The sequence below is a fragment of the Acromyrmex echinatior genome, chromosome 2 (genome assembly GCF_024713525.1).
Source record: "Acromyrmex echinatior isolate Ae372 chromosome 2, ASM2471352v2, whole genome shotgun sequence".
Lineage (NCBI taxonomy): Eukaryota > Metazoa > Arthropoda > Insecta > Hymenoptera > Formicidae > Acromyrmex > Acromyrmex echinatior.
The window spans coordinates 7911662-7934452 of NC_141853.1; the positions used below are offsets into that span (position 1 = coordinate 7911662).

General features: G+C 35.9%; 1 protein-coding gene across 7 annotated transcripts in view; it reads right to left on the minus strand.

Annotated features, from left to right (window-relative positions):
- Nucleotides 1-22791, minus strand: part of cmpy (crimpy) — a 278714-nt gene that overhangs the window by 185519 nt on the left and 70404 nt on the right. For 2 of the 7 annotated variants that reach the window (XM_087402711.1, XM_087402712.1), the window contains exon 1: nucleotides 10482-13836. The exons of the other annotated variants lie outside the window; for them this stretch is intronic. The gene's annotated coding sequence lies outside the window, so the exon portion shown is untranslated. Of the gene's footprint in view, nucleotides 1-10481; nucleotides 13837-22791 lie in introns of those variants that run through there. 7 annotated transcript variants of the gene reach the window in all.

Here is a 22791-nt window from a genome sequence, read left to right on the forward strand (position 1 = left end):
TACGTGCACTCTTTCACGCGTTTCTCCTGTAATTTAAAAAAATTTACAAAACCGATCTTAGAATAAATTCTTCAGCTTTCCGAGATATTAACATGTCCCTTACGCTTGTCTTGTTTCCCTGAATAACGCGATTTCCTATTTGGGCTTGTTTTACGCCCGTCAGCCCAATTGGCACGATTTTTCTCGGCGAGCTCTGAATTTTTCAACGGTATTGCGACCCCACGAAAGTTCCCCTATGGTTCTCTCGTTACGCGAAATATGAGAGGAAAAATTTTTCAATCGCCAACGCACGGCTTGTCACAGTTAAATTATCGATTTGTAACGATCGTTATCTATGCGTACGGGCACGTAACGCGTTCGCCGGGGTATCGGACCCCGTAAAGTGACCGCGTGTGTGTTGGCCGCGCTTCCGGGCGCATACGAACCACCGAGTTTCGCATTTCACGTTCGGGGCGCCTAACAAATCCGCATTACTGAACTTTGCCCGATATCACTGTGCGCCGCGTGCGACGGTTTGGCTCCGGTTCGTCATCGAAAATACCTCTGCGCGTGACAGACCGTTGATTGCCATCCAAAGACCAAACGACAAACCCGCGAATGTTTGTGAAAAATTTTTTATCTCCTCTCTCTCTCTCTCTCTCTCTCTTCCTCTCTTTTTCTCTTTACTGGCAGGAAAAAAACGCAATAACCCAATTTGTTCATTTCAGTTATCTACGCGCGCCAATCGGATTTACGCAAGAGATCGATCACAATCCATTACATTTTGTACATTTTCAGCTCAAATCGATGTTGCACGAATGGTTACGCAATATTACAATATATAGGGTAACTCTCTTATAGTATATACGTCGCATCTATCAAACACTTAAGTATTATTTACTATGTTTAAAATAAACGAATTATATCAGTAAAAACTTTGTACCATCTACTATTATCAAACAAATATTGGAAATTGAAAATATTTACATTTCGCTTTGAACTTCTTTAAACCCTTGTATTTTTGCCGTATATCCCATAGGATATAGGTATATGGGATATATGGCTACTTTAAGGAATAAGAATAAATATGTATATGAAGTAATAAATAATAATTACAATCTTTCCACATATATTACAAGTGTTATGACATGAGGTAGATATTTCATGTAATGCGTTTATTGCATTTAGTGCACTGAATTCAATCTGCCCACTTTGTATACTTTGAGCATAAATCCCGTCTGCTAAAAATGCTGTATATCCCAAACAGTGGGATATACGAGACAACAAAGTAAACAAAGAATACAAGAGCAAAGAGTATCCTAGTATATTTTTAATTATCTAAATATATCTGAATATATTTGATTCTAAATTTATGTATGCATATGTATGTGCTCTGAAGAGACACGTATGTGAAATACTTTTAAAACAGTATTTGCAATACAAATGTATTTTGTATTTCAACATATAAAAATGTTACGTATTCTGTATTAAAATCCAAAAATTGAAAACTTTTTATAATTCAATTAATAAGGATTGATTGTTCACACATACAATCTTAGTATTTAAAATACAATACAAAATACAATTGTCTTACTCTCTAATTCCTCAGAGTGAAATCTCACTCCAAAGAGTTAAAATACTGCCCGCGCTACTGAAAAAGAGTGAAAAATTTATAATCTTGAATTGAATAAGAGTGACAGATTTTCATTCTTTTTTTTTTTTAGAATGAAATTTACTCCAAAAAGAAGTGAGATTTCTTTCACTTGGAATGAATCTCATTCCAAAAGAGTAAAAATCTAGTACTCTTTATTTAAGAGTGCAAATTTTTCTCAATAGTGACAGCATTTTAGAATAAGATTTCATTCTCAGAAATTTAGAGAATACAAATACTATTTTTCAAATAGATACATGCCAGCCCGTTATGTACTTAATGTAATTATACAGAAAAAATTCAAAGCAACATATAAAATCGTGCAAAGAAATTCGATGATACAATTAAAAATTCGACAAATTGAATCTTCGATTCGAACAATCTTTTCGCGTAAACGGCGAAAATTTGGAATTCAAACGATGTTTAAGTGGCGCAACGTCGCCCGCATATCAAACCACGACATTGACAGCAAAACCTGAACGCCACAGCGTAGAAAATTTTTCACAAACTGATTCATTCTCCGATTCACGTTCGAATATATATAAAAAAAAAAGAGAGAAATGCGAACAAACGAGATGAAATCGCGAGAGAAAAGAGAAATGCGCAATGCAAAGGGAGGAGAAAACCAAATGGCTTCCTTGTTTAACCGAATCCGAATGCGGATGCGTCCAACCGCGGTCGCGACCGAGAGCAAATGCCAGCTGTGAAACGTGATCTGTTTACCTCGTGCAAGAAAGTGGCGGAAAAAATTGCACCGTTTCCACGGCGAACGCCTGCCGTCAAAGGTCGAATAACATCGGGCGCTCGCGTCAATCGGCGCGTATCGTCAGGATGGCTTTATCGCTGTGGCCCTAATTTGTTTCGAATCTCAACGAACACGATTCAGCGAACACGCGTTTTCTCTCTCTCTCTCTCTCTCTCTCTCATTTTTTCTTTCTCTCTCCTCTCCAACGCACTCGCAGTATCGTTTGATGAAAAAACCTACTGGCACGGAAATACCGCCGACAGACAGATAAAACGAAGCTCGACGCCTCCGCCTTGCGATTTATGAACGATCTATTTCCGGAATGTGCGGTGTGCCAGAGATATCATGCGTATACGTCCCTCTCATCCCGATCCCGATAGATCTTTCAACGAATTCAGAGCGGATGTTAAACAGTGATGGACATTGATTTTTCTCTTTCGGCAGTTTTATAAATTGCACTTGTAATTAAGATTACGATAATTGTGATGATACGAAACCTACCAATTAAAATTCCATTGAAATGAGTTAATCCAAGCTGCAACGTAAATTCTAAACATTACCAAAGATAAATTCTAAACATTTCGATTAAAGAAAAATATACAAAAAGGACTAACAATCCAAGTATCAAATAAAATATCATAAGAGTTTTTATGCAAATTTAAAACATTGCATATAATTTTTTTCAGAAAATCAAGTTGATGAAAAAAATTATTTTTGTTTACGTAATACATAGTACGATTTGTACAAAGAAAGGATTAAACGACGCATTTCGTCGTCTTCATTCCCGTCAGGTTTCTCGACGGACGTCTACATCTTTTACGTTCTTATCAATGCCAAAAAGTATCGTCGATCACGCTTGCAGTACGGATTATCAGAAATTCCCGATACCATGCGTTTGCCCGGTGAATATATATAGAGAGAGAGAGAGAGTATGATGCCGTTTCTTTCTCCTTTTTATTTTTGGATCCCGCGAACGGCGAAACTGCGCACCGCAGAGAAGCTAGCAAAACGTGAGTTATGAATACGAGAGTCGGGAGTGCAAACACGTCGATACTTTCTATCTCCGAGCAAACGTTTTTCTACTGTCTCTCTTTCTCTTAATTTTTCTCCCTTTCCTTTCATGTCTTTTCTGAAGTTCTCGCGGAAGTTGCATGCCAACTTGAGAAACGAACTAGCGCCATTCCCTGACTTGTTCCTTTATCTTGCCGGTATATTTTTTTTATAGACATATAGAAATACGCACATCTTTATTGTCTGGAGACACGGTAGTGTCTCGGTTGCAGTTAACTCGAATTGGATGAGTTAGAAATATGCCGCTAATTGAATTTGTATGGAATATAATGCTTCCGAAAATGCACTCGTCCAATACAACCGACAAAAAAAGAGAACGTACGATCAAACCTGACAATCTCTGTTTTAAAATTTCTGCCTCGTTAATTTCGCTTCTAGTTACGCTTCTAGTTAATATTAAAAAAAAAAAGCATTTCTAATTATAGTTCAGTTAAAAGAGAGTGATTCAAAAGAGATTTACGCAATAATTAAAAAAGAGAAATTTACTCTATCTCATTAAATAATTCCAGAAAATATTGTTACTCATTTTACGATTCTCCACACTGAAAGAAAAAAATGATTGCAATTACCATAATTTAACTATAATTTATAACTATTGTCGGCTACATATTTTTTCGTATAACTACAAATATAATTTATTATTACTAAAACAAAATAACTATAAATTATTTTACAATTGTGCAATTATACGAATACCAAACATTTTTTTCTCAGCGCATAAAGAAACTCGTGAACACAGTTTCACGCTTACGTATAAATTCTTCATTGGCCAATCACTGACCAGTCATCGCATCGCAGGTTGTCGAACTTGGCGACTCGTGAGAATGCATCTGACTATTGCTTTACTTGATAAAAAAAACAAACTCTGTTGGCAATTGCATATTGCATTGCCACCGACTGCATCGTAACTGAACGTCCAATCTGTATCTGCGATTGTGCGAATCGCGATAAGATCCATTCTCGAAAACGCGTCGGGGCCCGATAAGATACTCGGATGTACTGGAAATCTGGTCTGTCCACTGATTAATCACCGAATGCCTACCGGGAGGTAGTCTCTTGATTTATAATACTAACGCATAAATCTAACTGCGTACGATGGAAGTTTACGCGCAAAAACGCAATCGTTGCCTTTTACGTAACGGATGGAAATGCGAATCGAGTATGAAACTGATCTTTCTCTCTTTCTCTCTTTCTCTCTTTCTCCGTCTCTCTCAGTTTGACATTAATCTTACCTAAGATAGAATTCAGGGTCAGTGATAAATCACGGTATTGCGTCATGTAGCACTATTTCAATCAAATATTTCATTCCGTTGATATCATATCGTATTACAGATATAAATATGATGATTATTATAGATATTAATGTCAACCAGACATAACTACGTCGACAGTAATTTCTCTCTCTCTCGAGAGAGAGAGAGAGGATATATGAAATATTAATATAAAAAAAGATATATGTTTCAGAAAATTAATTGATTGAATGATGATTTTGACCTTTTCTAAAAGAGCTAAATATAGCTATTATTTATAAAGTCAACATCAGTCAAGTTATTTTCCCCGCTTTATCGTTGAAACATCTTTGCCCGAATTGAGAAAGCGTCGATGCGCGAACAGCTGGAGTAATTCGTTCGCTGTTGGAGAACGGACACCCAGAACACGCCGCGCCGTACAGCCCATAAATTCACGTCGTGAACTTAGCTGCGATGGCTAAATGCCACCCACGTAACCCGACCTAAGCTAACGTTAACGAGTGTGTCCGTCGCGATACCGCATCGCGGGTCGCAGCGCCATCGCGATAATCGACCTTTACTATTTCGAGAAGGCACCTAACGTAAACGCTCCAATTATCATCGCTCGCTGAGCTCTCCGACCATTCTCTATGTATGACCGACGCTTTGTCCACGGGACGCTTACAGAAAGGGAGAATGAGAAGCCCGGAGGGGATTCTCCTGACCTCCTCCCCCCCCCCCTCTTTCCCCCCTCTCTCTCTTCTCTCTCTCTCTCTCTCTCTCTCTCTCTCTCTCTCTCTCTCTCTCTAGTTCTCTGTATCGCACCTCGACGTGCACGGTAAATGCTCAAAGCGAGGAGCTATTTTCAGTTAATGCAAAATAGGGGAAAACGGAAAATCCGCACGGTACCCTTGTCGTTGATAAACGGTTGAGTTTATTACTGCGTCGTATCATAAATTCGATAACGATCAATGTCTAAGATTATTACGTAAAAGAGATGTACAATCTACGTTTCATTCCCACTTTGAATTTAATTCGTATAATCTATTGTCTAGAACAGTTTAATTGTAAATCTCTAATAATATTGGTTTATGCAACGTGCGATATTCCTTGATAATCTTCGATGACGCGACATCCGGCTAATCCGGTGTTTGCATGTGAATTATAATTTAATCGATAAATTAAGTTGTAGAAAAAGAAATGAAACTGGATGAAAAAATAGACAAAATATTATTCGATACGTTGTATTTAATTACTGACAATGAAAGCGGAATAAAAAAATTTCATCATGCAAATATGACCGAGAAAGTGCGAAAGAATTTCAGCCTTCGCTATTCTTCCTAAAGAACGATCTTCGCTTCGTCAGCTCGCGGCGAGCCGTTATTAAAATTACATCAGCATCGACGTTCCACTTAATTGTTTCGTGGAGTTCTGAGAATACGATGGCGAATAATTCGTTCACTGTCAGCTGGTTTACATGTACGTATCACAATGGTGCTTTATGTGCTAGTATCATTCATGTACCAATTCACGTAGAACCCTTAAACCTTAGTAAGAAAATAAATAAAGTACTATTCCATACGTTATAATTTTCTGCGTTTTGAAAATTCTTTGATTCAAAAATATTTGAGTGGTAAAAAACGACGGAAAAATAAATCGTAATGAAATAAAATAAGATGATAACTAATAAAACCGCGAATTCTCTGGGACTTGATCGTTCGTTTAGATAATCTCGATGTTTGTCAAGAATGATGAGATCGAAGCAAAATTAAATATATCACGTATTGACCGTGCGACAATTTTGATAACGATATATTTATTTCAGACGCGCTTACATCATTTTATCGTTATTTTCATGCTATGTCGTAAGCTTAATAATGGTAAACAATAATGTTATTTAGTAAAATTTATCTTTCCACTCTTCCTTTCATGTATTGAAATGTATATGACGATGCCTTACACGTGTGCTTCTATTTTAATCCATCGTCCCGTTTGCCTTTGCAACATGTTTAACTTTACCTTCTCCTATACCTACACACATACAAGCGCGTTCCAACAATAACATGCTCTCGTTACATGACTCGGAACTAATTTCGCATTATTTAATTTATTAAGATATTAATAATCTCATATCATTCTTAAGAACAGGGACTAAGTTTGCCCGTAATATTTATCGGTTCTTATTACTCATAAAAAAAAAAAAGAACTTCATAGAAAAAGATATGATGAAAACAAAACACGCTTATTTATCATAAGAAAATGGATGTGACTTAGACTTTTCCAGCATATTTTTACATACTTTTTCATATTTCATATTTTACGTAAAAGGAAGAATAATTCGGTTCTTTAAATACCGCAATAGCAGTTGCGAGATTTCTCGCGACTGCTCGCGCAGATCGTTGCGTGGCCGCAATCGAAAGCCCCCGCATGTGTCGCGCGTGTTTTGCGATGTGAATTTAACAGATCATAAATTTGCGCCGCGCGACGTATAAAAATGGAGACATTATTGTCCTATTCGCGCTCCCGTGAACGGGCAGTTTCAAGAGGACCCGAACCGCGCGAGGAGCTCCTCAATCCTCCTCTTCCGCGTTAGTCAATTCTGACCGCCACCTGTGGCTTCGCGCGCGCGTCTTTCACGGCCACCTCGAATTCCTACGTCGTCGACCGCCTTCGAAAACCGCGTGCCACGACACACGACACACGCACACGCGCACGCACGCGCGCACACATAGAGCAGAGATAGATAGACAAGTACCACGACGCACGCGGAGCGCGGCGCCGCGCTCTCGCAGTTAACACCTCGCGAAAAATAAACATATCGTGCTGCGATAAGCAGAGCGGACGCGCGCGGTCTTCAAGGCCATCTTTGAAATTCCAGTTCCGTTTCAGATCATCGCCGATAATGGGAGAAGGGAGGGGAAGCTCAGACAAAGGTTTGAGAGATAATCGAACATCGGAATAGTGCAGAAGAATATTATAATGAACTTTGGTTATCGTAAATTGAAAAAAATTACGATGTTATTATATCAAATAAAGACTAAAAACGAACAATTTGGATATTAAATTAATACATTATATGTATTAATTTTTAATATTTAAAATCATGTACAAAACTGAAATCGGTTCAATTAACATAGAGTCTTCATTAGTTCATAAATCAATAAATAACAAAACGTAATAAGATAGTTCAATTTTACATATTAAAGAAATAATATTCGAATGTAAGAATTGATTTATGAACGAATTTATAAAATATTGTTTATCTCAAAATTGAACACTTCTTTTACATCGAGTGTAATGAATTTTACATTGATATTTGTAAGACAAATTTGTTTCTAGACTTCATATATTGTTGCAAAAAAGTGACAAAGCTATTAAGTATTTGCATCGCAATCAGTTTTATTGCATTTTGCAATTATTATTAATTGATATGCATTTAAATATTTATGAAATATTTCAAAGATAATACGATGACTGATAACACGACTGCGAGACAGAGAGAATTAATGCACGTTGCGCCCGTCACGTCGCGCTTAATCGAACAATCGCATTGAAAAAAATTTCCCGACAGATTGTTGCTCGTCGAAAGATGAGAGGTGACACGGTAATTTCCTTCGAGCGAGATAAAAGTGTGGAATAACGACAGACGGCGTGATTCGATTGGCAATTTCTCGACTACTATTGGCATTTTTATTTTATTTATTTCGGATTTTACGCAACGATATGGATGAAAGATCACGGAAAGATTAGTTTTATCTCTCGCACGCGTGCGCTCACGCGTTATCTCGGTACCGTGCAGTGAAGCGCAATTATTTTCGTCCAGTGTCGACAACGACGACGGCAACGACAACGACTCAATCGATCTCTCGTGTCTGACAGCGAACTACAGATAGGCACCAGCGCTGTCAGTCGAAACGCTACCAGCTACGCACAGACGAACCAATAATGTAGAACCAAATTCGAGCACAACTATACGTAACGATATCGATATCTATCTGATATAATAGGTCGCGTTGTTTGAAATCCTAAAAAAATTTTGCATTTAGAACCAAGTAAATATAGATTTGGAAAAAAGTTGAAAAGAATTAAAGAAAGAAAAGATAACTGACTGCAAAAAGTGCACAAATCTAAAAGCGAAGAATATCTAATTTGATAACACCGTCGAAAAATTTGTGTTAAGTTTAACGTATTTCACATGTCCTAAATAGTTTAAATTTATGTGTTAATTTAACACAAGATGAATCCGTTAAATTACACAAATATTACGTAAAAAGAATAAACACCAAAAAAAAATACTGACACAGTTTGTAAACAAATCATGAAAGCATATTTTTTTTCAGTAAAATTAATATTTATGATATGTTAAATTAATATATTTTATTCTTTAATTTTAGAATTTACGTTTTAAAATACATTAAATTAATTTAACGGTATTCGCTTACTAATAAATTATGTTAGTTTAACGTTAAGAAATATTGTATATCAATTTAACATAAAATTTTCGAATAAAAATCACATTATGTTAAATTAATACTCGGACGCAAAGTTTTAATAAAAACTTGAATGGACATTTCTAACAGAAATACAAAATATTTTTTACTGTGTATAGTATTTTCGTATGCGATATTTTTCAAGAATACGGCTCCTAATCAATTCCATTTTTTTTTTGAGTTTCTTAAGAGCAGGATTAACAGTTTTAAAAATCTCTTCTATTTCATCTATTTTTCTTTATTTTATGAATGAAATTATTTGACTTTTAAATAATTCAAATGTCTAAAGCATTTCTTTTCGCGTCTCTTTATCACATTAATGGTGATTGTTGCCGGCAGAAATCTGACTGCGCGAAATAACCGTCTGACGCATAACTCTATAAAGAATTACAGACGTATACATATGTAACAACAACATTACATATTAATATTTTTGGAAAACTACGCTTTACAAGATTTCAATCCAAACTGAATGTCTGAATGTCATCATATGATAGAAAATATTATTTTTGAAAACACGCCATGAATCGCCAGGAAAAATTATGCTGAGACTTCGATATTTCTAGGAAATATAAATAAATCGAAACATCGTAGCAGCGTAGTTATGTGACAACACTGGCGGATCCATGGCCATGGTTACCCCCCTTAGAGTCTTCTTTTTTAAAAATATTTATAGCAAATGTTTTTAATATTTCTGAAATGAATTATAATTTTGAATTATAATTTTGATAATTTTGATAATCCAAAATATTTTTTAATTCAAGAAACTTTTAGATGTGAAAAATATAGCTTCCATTATATTATTCGTTCTTTATATTAATATAATTTTAAAAAGCATTAAATTTTTTATCTATTATGAATTTAATTTGATGGTAGGGGGTTCGAATTAATGGAAATAATTTAAAATAAAAGGTTTTATAATAAATTATACATTTAAATAATACTTTCTCAATGTAATAATTTAAATCATAATTTAATATTCTATTTTTTCGTATATATTAATGATATTTAAAAAATTTCGCTCGCGACGCGCCGATGGCCCTCTAGAAAAGGCCCTCTTTCTGAATCCGCCAGATACGTGCCAGGAAGCTTAATATCGGGTCACTTACAATTAATTCATCGTGTTTTTATCACTTGGAAATCAGTCGGGCCGCCATGCGACTCCGTATACCACGCGACTGTCATCAGTCGCGTTAAACGTCAAGATACGATGACGAGAACGCGTGTACGTGTCGCGTCGCAATTTTCGGCACCACTCTCAAACTCTCTCAGCACCGGCAACATCGACGCGCGCGCATGTTTACGACGATACTTACTACGCACTGTTTTCGCCGGCGAAAACGTTCTCGTCTTCCAACACAAGCGAAGCGTCGTCCTTTTCGACGTCCGAGGCCGTTCGGTGTCGAATGGTAGCGGTGAGCCTCACCTGCAAGTGAGGCTCCGAACGGCCCTTTGTCCCTCCGATCGGCCCTTTTTCGGGGGACCTTCGGAGAAGTGAGGCACACGCGAGACACCACGCCGGGGCACTCGCTTTTGCAACTCTCTGCCCTCAATTACTTATCCATCAATGTACGCGTTTGATTATTACACACCTCGGCCGGGTCACACACGGTAATCGCTAATCGCGATATCTCCCCCCCTTTACTTATCGGTTCGTTCGTTCGCTCGCACGCGCGACGAGCAATCGCAACACTCACGCGAGGCGCGAGCCGGGACTGACTCGAGGCGCGACTAGTCCGTCGGTTTTATACGAGTGACTGGTTTCCCCCGGCGGCACACGACGCGTACGACGCGTACGACGCGTACGTACGTACGTCTCGAAGGAACAGCAGCCACCGGCCATATGCTACATTGCTACCTGCCCGCCAGCTGCGCCGCTTCGACCATCCAACTGGACACCCCGAAATTTTCTTTGCCATTTGCCGTTTGCAAATCGCTTCTTTCCTGCCCCCCCCCCCCCTCCTCTCTCTCTCTCTCTCTCTCTCTCTCTCTTTTCTTTCCTTTTCTCTTTCTCATCAGTAAACTGACAAGTAAATCTTAGGGAATGTCAGACGCCGATTTTTTTTACAACTTCTTACTCTCTTTTACAACTTCTAAATTTCTTTTACAACTTCTATATTTCTTTTACAACTTTTAAAAATGTCCCTGGAGTAAAATCTCGTTCCAAAAATGAAAGAATAAAAATCTACCACTCTTATTCAAAAATACAAACGTTTTCGCTCTTTTCCAATATTTTAATTCCTTTCAAGTGAGATTTTACTCCAAGAAATATTTAGAAAGTATGTATCAAAGTTGAAAAAAATCTTAATTAATTTTAGCTTATTAAATCTTTCAATTAAAATATTTTTGTTATTTTACATAAATATTCAATTTAAGCTATAATTAATAATAAATTTCTTCACTTTGACATAAGAAACAACTGTTAAAAAATTAAAGAAAAATCGGCGTCTAATGTTACTTGAGGTTTATTTGTTAGAGAAAAAAAATAATTACAATTATCACAATTTAACTATAATTTATACCTATATTTATCTCTTTTTTGGGGACAATATATTTATAGTTCTTTTAATTATGCAAATATAGTCAATTAATGCTGTTAATAATAGTCTCAAAAAAATGTTTGAAAATCTTTAGTTTTTTCTTAACATATTTTTTAATTATTATTACCACATATAAATAGGTAAATTAAAAAAAAAAAGTTATATTTGCCACAATTACAATTGCATTTACTGAATAAAATTGTTAATTTTATTTACACCATTTATATATTGACATTTTAATATTTAAAATTATCATAATTTATAGCACAATTTTTTCATGATTGAGAGAACTATCGTATATGATTATTATTCTTAACATTACAGCAGTAATAACCATAAAAATGGAACTCCTAATTATAATTATTTTACTATGCAATTATACTCACAAATACTAAACATTTTTCTCTCAGTATAAATTCGCAATGACGTTCTAATGTAATAAATACTTTCCACTTTCGCACAACAGATTGACTGCCTCTTCCTACGCTTTTTCCGGATTCGCGGGCAATTTTTCGCAGAATACGGTGAGTCGTGCGAAACGCCGAGATACCGGAACGAGATTTTGTTTACATGCCTTTACACTAAATAATGCGATCCAATCTTTGAAGCGTCCAGAATAAGTCGTTTGTAGTGAGTGCCAATTTCATGAATATTTCTATTTTGGTGTGTGTGTGTGTGTGTGTGTGTGTGTGTGTGTGTGTGTGTGTGTGTGTGTGTGTGTGTGTGTGTGTGTGAACATTTTGATGTATATTATTATAATTGCGTGTTACATATTCACCGCGGCAACTCGTATTTAAGTTCTGCAAATATTTTGAATATTTCATGGTAGGTAGGTAAATATGACGATCGTTGCTCGTTATAATTTGTTGATTATCTCAATAAAAAGTTAATCCAATTTGTTTAACAGCGCTTGAGAGTTACAAGTATGAATTTTCATGGATATATTTATTAATACTTTTTAAATAAAATATTAGAATTAATAATAATAATAATTTCAGTAAAATAATTTTTATAGAAGCAGATTGCACTTTTTTAATCTATTTCTACATAATTGATTATTCCTATGTGAGTAATTTCATTTATTTAAAAAAATATTTCCTTCAAATTTTTATTACATAAAATATATAAATTTTAAAAATAATATATTCCACAATTTTTATAAAAATCACTTAAATCTGAAAATACATAGAATAAAATCGTATTTTGCTTTTTCCAGTTAGTAAAATGATTTAAATTTTATCGCTATATCGTTATTTATATCTTTTTATGTATCACGAGTGCGAACAGCTTTGATGAGCGGCTCTAAAAAAAAAGGAAACCATTTCAAAATTATGTAAATCCAAAAAAATCTTATCTAATTCTCTCGTGTGTGGTCAGGTAGAATATTCTTTTATCTGCACTCTTCATCATCCTCGAAGCACGATCTTATATCCTCATGAATAAGGATAGTCACTGCATTATGAGTCACTCGCTAGAGGGTATCGATATTACTACAGAATATCGATCGATGAAACTTTTGCGCCCAGCATCTTTTCAAGATACCTATTAATCATTCCCTTTGATACTTATTAACTTTAATGCGCAAACTTTCTTCGCGAGCGCGAGTATCGATATCCCATTAGTCTACAAAATCCTGCTGCACGCGCCTCGAGATGCAAATTACGCGCGTGAGTTAACAACAGGAGACGAAACTTTGCACGTGTCGCCTGTGTGATTCATTCGCATGCTATCAGATATATTTACGAACTCGACGATCCTGGTAGTAGTGGTAATTCATGTAATAGTCTTATTTCCCTTTTGCCGCATGCTTCGCGACTTCACTGCGAGCATAGAATTTTGGCAAGCTTCGTGGCCAATGCCACGATATATTCGCGCTTCCACCTCTTTAACCCCTTTAAATTCTGCGTATACATTGTGATACATTTCAAATTTGAAGACATCGTCTGTTGAAATTATTCTTAATAATTCTATCGAGATCTGTACATAATAATATAATAATCAAAATTTTGAAAAAAGAATTAATCGTTTAGCATGAATTACTTATTAAAGCGCGTATGAATTGAATTTAAGAAAAAGTGAAAATTAAATTAAATAACACAAAGGACTCTTAATGACCAAAACAATATGAAGCTTATAAATTGGAGTTAAGCATATAAGAGTTATGCAATATGACAAATTATTACATAAAATATACATTATTAAAATATACAATAACAAATTATTGAAATATACATTAAAATATACAAAATTATATTTTAAAAAAATCTTTTTCAACATAGTTTTAACAAAATCAGGTCTGAAAGGATTAAAGTGACATCTACAATGAGATTTTAAAGCATAACACTGAAGCCTTAAACCGAAAAAAATTGATCAATTCTTCTCCTCACATTCGACTGTGATTGGGCATTTTCTTACGGTTTGAGGTTTAAGTTTTACGCCTTAAAATCTCATGATAAAAGCTTAAAATCCTCGTCATCTTTTCTTTAAGAGACTCATTTACACATTTTCGTTTTTCTCTTTCCGTTATCGATGAATTGCTGTTTGTGTTTTAGCTTTACGTTAAACTGTCGTGCTTCGATTGAAAGTATTACAAATACTCTCGCATTCTTTCCATGGGAAGGAATGTTATGTCAACTGAAGCGAACGGTAACGTCAAGTTAAGAGTCAACGAACTCACGATTGATTCCGTCTCTTCCGCCGATTTGTTTACCCACTTCCACGCGATGTAAACGTCAAAGGAACGATCGCCACTTCGAAAGACCACCTGACACAACAATCCGCCGCCTTATTGATATTGTTGCCGAGTTTCTATGGTCGGTTGAATCGGAAAGATCGGAACAGTTTCCGGCGAAAAGCTGTATGCTCCACTTGACCCTTCCGGGCTATCTTCCTCGTTTTCTTTTCGCCGTCTCTTATCCGCGAGCACTGTGAGATGTAAAGGGGTGTTTTCATATAAGAAAGAAAAATTATATTTGAAAGAAAGAGAGAGGATGAAAAAGGAAACAGAGATTGCGACTTTAATAAAATTTTACGAAAAATCTCTGTCAACCTTTTATCGTATAAATTATCTTAATATTCAATTTTTCCATCGAAATAATTCGTTCAGATTTCGGAAGAGAAAAAACGATCGCTTACACCAAATACTGCGCTTAATTTAATATCACGAAAACATATACTGTTAGATATATATCAAAGGAGCAATAATAATTCAAGTACCTTAAGTTAAATATATTTTGTTATTTTTAACTTCCATGTGTGAGTTAAAATGTAAATTAACCCATTTCTGTAGTTAGTTTCAAAGTAAATAACGTCTATTTACGTACTTATACTGTTAGTAAATAATGAACTAAATTTTTTTAATCAACTTTAATACATTTTCTTGAGTTAATTGTTAATTAGCATTGAGGGGGAGTGGTAAAGACCTACATAGAAATGATTAAAAATGTTAAAATTGGGTATAATTTAACGTTATGAATTTAACAACGCATGTCTAAATAAACGTCAAAACTTTTCTAAACAAATTATATAAATTTATAAATAAAACTTTTTACTGCAGAACTGCAGCTTTTTAATACTACTGTACAAAGAGAGGAAGTTTATCTATAATCAAAGCTGAGACGTCGGTGCAACTGATCCTAGGAAAAAAAGCTCGGTGATACGCCTTACTAAGAGAAATTTCTACTACGTTGCTACTCCTCTTATAAAGAATCATTGCGGCAAGAAGTGTTCGACTCCATATTCGCGTACCAACACACGGGGAAAGATCCTGCCATCGTCAGATCTACGTAAGCATCTAACCGCCTACCTCGGGCGCTCTTCGTAAGATAACGTGCGTCAGAGCCTTCCAAAGACGCGACGTTTGCTCATAGAAAATTGCCTCGACGTGCACCAAGAGAAACAGAGAGAAAGAAAGAGAGAGAGAGAGAGAGAGAGAGAGAGAGAGAGAGAGAGAGAGAGAGAGAGAGAGAGAGAGAGAGCGTGATAGTAGCTCTAAAATCTACCAGAGTATACGTCTGTATACGTTTGCGAGCGAGAAGCGACGACTATTTAGCGAAAGAGAGAGAGCGTAAGGTCGAATTTCCCAAACTCGATGCACTGAACGACAAGTGCGGGGAGGAAGGAAATGCCGCACTCGGCTTTGCGACACGTGTTGAACTACTCCGAAGGGAGTACAGTTAAATACATATTTGAGAACGTCATAATTACATCGTTCTGGGAGTTCGCGCTCCGTAGTCTGTTCTACTGAGTGAGTGTACGAGTACATTTATTACGTGCGTTATGAAAAAGTAGTTTTCCGTGTTTGTAAATAAAGTAATATACTGTCCTTTGTGTGATACATTTAAAAATTAAATCATGGATTATTTTCTATTTTTTTTTCTAATTTGAATAATGATAGATTATCTTAAACGTTACAATATAATCGAATTTACGATTATCAACACAAATGCTAATTATTCGTGTATTATGCAATAAAAATACAAGATCTCTTTGTTAATTAAAATTCCTGAATAGCTTAAAAGATACTTAGCAAATTCTCTTCGATTTTAATTTCGACAGGAGGAAGAGAAGAGTTCACTTATCACAGGATTCATGGGATATTACAACGCTACCGCAAACTCCCTGTCGTCCATGTATGCGCGCACTTGAGCGCATAATGCAGCTCCGTCCGAGTATTACGCGACGAAACGTAATGTGTTACACGATACGGGCACGTCGACGTAATATTACTATGAGAGCCAGGCGGGGATCGTATTTTATCGAGCTCTCTCTCTCTCTTCAAGATTAATGAACGTATTGTCTCAAGATCTTGTAGAATACATTTTCAAATTGTCTATCCTTTTCATTATTTATAAGACAAAATAATATAGCTTCTCAGAATCTAAAAAAAGTCTATATTCTATATATTATTTATATTTTATCTTTTTTTAACGCAATGACTAGCAGAAGTATAACCAAGGCAAGAAATGTTAAAGAAATTTTATAATATTATATTATATAAATTTAAACAAACATGAAAATAATATAAATTTTTTCATATGTTCCTTTCAACTACATTTTATCTGCACTTTGTTACAATTCTTTTTTTTTTCCATCCAACAGATCGTACAAATATTTGTTTATTTCATTTTAAATGTAGAAGCTGCAAAAAAGTGCACCCAAGGGGAACAGATAATTCCAATAATTCCTGGCCTTTACCCCAATCCATTTGTATCGACAAAAGTGCGCGCATTCGAACTACATACGCTATATATATTCAGACGATGCGATTCGTATTCATCCGAAACACGTTTTTCTCGACCTGATCTCGACGTGAGCCACGTGGAACCGCGACGTAGCACATAGTAACGCAAAAGAAGGCCAACCTACGCTGCTCTAGACAGAATAAATAACCACCTACTATCGATCCGACTATCGTGACTCAGGACGAATCTCCGTCCGAATGAAGCAATCGATTTCTATATCGAGTGTCCCGATTGTGCCGGATGTCTCTCGTTAATGATAAACCTCCTTCAGAAATACACATATGACTGTAGATGTTTCCCAAAATGTATAATATTATTTCTGAGGCAGATTCTCTCTTATTCGTATATACGGTCAATTAACATATACACAGAGGTGGAGAAACGCACACGTTGTATCGTAAAGTGTGTATCGCGTTTAATGTTTTCTTGAGGTTATCGTACTCGCTATGACGTAAACCCGTTGGAAGGTAATAAATCGCTTATCTGAAATGCTTCAAAGTTTCATATTTTATACGCAGTTTCACAGTAATATATTGAGTTCCCCATACAATAAATATGTCCGTGACCATTTTTCGACCAATAAAGAAAGGGAAAAAAAAACATTTCGTGTCTACGTCGTCGAGTCTATGAATAAGCAAGTCGTCGCTTATTGACATTGAACGAAGCTAGAAATAGATCCATTAATTTTGTCAGTTTTTACATTACATGAGGACGTCATACATGCGATATTCCCATTTATATAATTGAATTCCATCGCATATTCTGAATAATGTACGTGCAGTGTATACATAATTTTGCATACTTTCTAAACATGAGGCCTCCAAAATAGAACTATTCGATTTTCGATAAGGAAAAGTAAAAGAGAATCAATAAATACGCGAATATGTTCCGATAAAATATTTATATCCGATAAACCGAGCGATTTGTACGCAGACGAAGGCACGAAGATACACGATGCAATAAAGAGTTTACGAGAGAGTTCGCAATTTATGATAATCTGCTATCAATCTGAATGCACCGATTCTAAATGTACGGAAACAACTCGACTCTATCCTTGGATACTCCTGCTAAGCTACTTCGCTAAATCCGAAGTTGCGTGCAATTCAAAGGGAGTACTAGAGAGAGAAGGAAAAAGAGAAAGAGAGAGAAAGATAGATGGAATTACGACATAGATCAACGGGAAGGAAACAAGGTTTTAAACTGAATTCTAGCAACGATTCTAAGTCATTGACTTTCCTGGAAAGAACGCCGATAGGAAAAGACGTCTTAAAAATCCTTTTTCGATTTGAAATTTCACAGCTCAAACGCTGCGGCAGTAACAAATGTCAGGTAAATGACATCGAGATACAATCGCTAATTAAGAGCTAATTGATCTACGGTATGCAATTTACGTGCCGCTGATGTGCATGCTGATTAGAATACGTTTGTTTGCGCGCGATTCCGCTAGTAAAGGCTGTGCAGCCACGGTATCGTGAATCAAAACGAGTTCCAATCCGCGCTGTACAACATTCTGTAATTCAATATTGATCTCTTGTGTTTACTGCATTCCGGATAATAACTTTAGCGTAAACGATAAATCACAGTAATTCGTCTCGGGGCATAACATGCAATTACCTTCATTGCGCAAAATCGTTATTCCGCGAGAAATGATGCAAAAAAAACTGACGGTTTTTGAAACTCACTGTGTGTTGTTATTATTATCTGTCCGAGTAACGCGATTTAATCCGTGCGTGTGGCGACGTCAAGATATAAATTCAATTACGATATTTTGAAAAAAATATTCGTGTTCGACCACCAACGGACGGATAGACCGGTAGAAAGGGCACGTTCGACGAATTCGATGACTCACGATATGTATTTTTAGTTCTCCCCGGCGCGAATGGCGGGCAAGAAATCGTGTGCGGGATTTCGACCGCAAAAGTTTGTATTCCGCTTATGCAACCCGCGTATGTACTCGATGTACTCGTGCGCGCGTGTTGGAAATTCAAAGCTGTTGGTCGGCTGCCGAATCGGCAGCCGATGTGCGGCAGCCGATGTGCGGTTGACGCAAAGGACGCTCGCCCGAATCGGGCGTCGATTTACAAAGCTGAAGCCGGATGGCGGCAGCGGCTGGTATTTCACTTTGCGATTTCTAAAACCGCAACACGGCGCAGCTTTAAACTATTCGCACGAGCGAGAGAACGAGCGAGTAGCGAGCGCGACGATCTCGCGATATTTCGCTGATTGCTCTCATCGCGTCTATCTTGTGTACGTTATATCACGAACGCGAGAAATATACTCTTGCGCCGTTCATTCATACGTGGCGTACGAAACGTATCACACGCGAAGATGAAAGATTCCCGGCGCGGTAAACACGAGTTCGGTGGAAAAAAAAAAAGGGTCTGCGGTCATCATTTTGTTTCGGAATATTATTTTCGATTTAACATTCTTTCTCTGTGACGCGTATCGAAACATCATCGACCGTATTTGCGAACGTTATAATCCATTGAGGCTAAAATTAATAACCGCGTTATCCTCGCTTTTTGCATTTGATACGAGTCTCTGTTTAACTTACTCCCGGTGACGGCATAAAAAAGAACAGGATTTAATGCCAAACGTCAGCCGCTAATATCGGTTCAGTGAAACGCTATATGTCAATTGAACAAAAATTTCCATACAAATTCTCACAAAACACATCTCGCGTAACACAATATACATTATGTGCCTTGACGCGGATATATTACAATATAATTCGTTCGATGTGTGATTAACGGTACAACTGTGTGACAATAAAACATAATTAATTTTCATTGTTAAAATATATTACATTACAAATATTCATTTTAACGTAACAGTTGAGTAATTAGTCAATGATTTGGTTAATAATATCTGATATTAACAGTCGGCAATAGTTAAGATGCATAAATATATGTACATGCGTTTCCAATTTCAACAAAATCGGTAAACACTTTGATAAAATAATTCTTTATTCTTTTTGTATATTATTGCACATACGTTTTTATTTAAAATCGGTTTGTATCCCCTATTAAGGTACATCGTTTGCATTGCAAGTATTACTCACAATCAGTATTTTATATTCGTATATCTCTCGATTCATTAAAACTTTTCAACTTTTATTCCGCGCGAAATGTTAATAAAAATTTTGCAAAATAAGGCAACTCGTGTTAGTTTAGTATCAAAAGTAGATAAATATATGTACATCGTGTATGTACGTGTAGCTTCTAGTAATGTTCTCTAAATCGTACAACACATTTTCGGTAATGTCAACCGAAAATTCTATAAGATGGATTACGAGGAATAGGAACTATTTCTTAAGTAGGTACACGAAACAACTGTAACATATTCCAACGAGGTACATCTTGTGTGGAACATTCTCTTAGGCAAATTCACCGTTTCTAAATAAGATTTATCTGAGTATCTTGTTGCAATAAAATCAAGACAATACACCGCGAATATATATATATGTCTGACAAATGTATGTGATAACAGAATAAATTATGATAATGAAGAAAATGGTAAACTATTAGATATCAAATCAAAGGAGCAATTGTAATTCAATCCCTTAAGTTAAATAATATTTTATTATTTTAATTTTACAATTGTCAATACGTAAATCAATCTATTTTTCTGAGATTAGTTTCAAAGTAAAAACATTCATATTTTTTTAAACATTAGTATACATTAGTAAATAATAAGCTAAATTTTACTCAAATCATAATAATTAGCACATTTTCTTGAGTTGTTCAACTTCATTGTTTTAATTAAATTGAGTAGAAGTAGTGGCGATCTATGATTAAAAATAACTCAAATTCTGGGTATAATTTAACATTACGAATTTAACAGTGTACGCTTCTTACGAAAACAAAATAATAAAAATTAGATAAATTAACTCGTTTCTCAAATAAGCTCTCAGCATCAAAGTCAAAAAGTAGTAACTAAAATTTAGCTACAAAACTGAACTGATAAACAAGCCAACGTGAAATTCATTGACGTTCGCGTTTAGAAGAGATCGAACAAGAGGCGAAACAATTAAAAGCGACGGTTGTTTGCGCATTATTAACGTTAAAGACGAGTAATTGGAGCACGAGAAGCCCCGAACAAAATCCGTGGAAGTATGCATCCGTTTAAATGTCGCCCAGGGGAGGTTGCAGGAAGCGACATACATCAGGCGTACCTTCACGATAGAAAAGTCGCTGCAGTGCGAGCTTTCCCCTTTTCGCATTCCTTCGGAGCATCGTACGTAGAACTCATTGATTTTCGCGGTACGTGACAAACGCGATCGACCGTGAGTCTGGATCCCGGGGATCCCTGAAATCCGCATCCGCGGTAGTAGGAATCAGAAATGGATCCCGTGCTTTTACACGCTCTTTCCTTTGCCCCACGATAAAAACTTCCGAGTGGATTGTCTTGTTTTCCGGATCAATGAGAGACCCTGTTCCCAGATCCTATTCTAGGAGCGTATAACGTATCGCTCTCGATTCGATCGACATGGACGCTGTGACGAAAAACAGAAATACGAAAGAGCGTTATCTTGTCGATGACGAGTCCGTCATACGTGAATCCACCGTACTGACTGGATTTGTTCGCATAAACCGAAAAACGGTGTCTCTCGATCGACAGCGAGCAATACAAATATTTATTTTGTAATAACGCTCTGTATACGTATCGCGTATTGTACATCGAATGTATTATGACTGTTAGCATTACGCTCGTTAATATACTGAAACGGTTCTCGATAATATCCTTGTTGAAATTTGATTGTGAAATTTGCATTGTGAAATTTGTCGACTACTCGGAAAGATTCGAAATAATTTCAAATGATTACAACAATCTTTGATTGAAGAACTCTGTACAGTAACGCTTTTCAAATTATTTATTAAACGAGTAGTAATATACAATACGTCATATTAAGATATATAATATTAAATATAGGATAAGAATGCCGCTAGTTAAAACTACGTTTAAAACAAAAGTATAAAGTATATTAATACGATCTTTGTGGTTACCGTCGCTCCAGAATTTTAACTATGAAATATATACTGCACAATTTACGTGCACATTTATCATCTGTGCCATTAGACTCATAGAAATGGCCGAGAATTTGCTGCTAAAATGTTCGGAGGCGCGTATGCGTATATTCACCTTTTACGTCCTTCGTACGCGCGTTCATGGCCATCTTTAACCCATTTGCATTCATAAATGCGCATAATGGACTAGCCACTATCACGCAAGCATATTGCTGCCCATCACGTTCCCGTCGAAAACGTTAAGCTATCAACAAATAGCAAAAATGCATATTGCGAGCTCTGTTTACGATGCATTTCATCAAGCGGTTTCTTTCTTTTATGCTAATAGTCAATATTTATTTTCTAATACGCTGAGATTATTAATTGTAAGAAATAAATAGAGCGGGACTTTCTCTTATAATTTATGTTTTAAAACAGCATATACTGAACACTTGAAAGTCACGCTTGTATTCACAAGAAGTAATCATAATTGTGTAATGCAGTTGTAAGCACGTCACTGCAAAGGTATAAGATAATTTGCTACAGCAAATTTTCATATTTCTTTAAAGCTAATACCAAGAATAGTAATCCTTTTTTATCTATGTGCAAACATGAGTAACTCATAAACTAATCTTTTTCGCGTAATTAAATAAAACTCGTAAATAATAAATATTTTCGACAAAGTCAGACTTTTCTTTAAATACATAAGATATCCAAATATCGCGTATATTTTTTTCATGAGTGTGAATTTATTTTGCTTTAACTTTATTTTCCTTTTTTTTTATTTTACAACTTAAAAACTAATTTCATTTTAATAGCTTAGAAACTAATTATAAT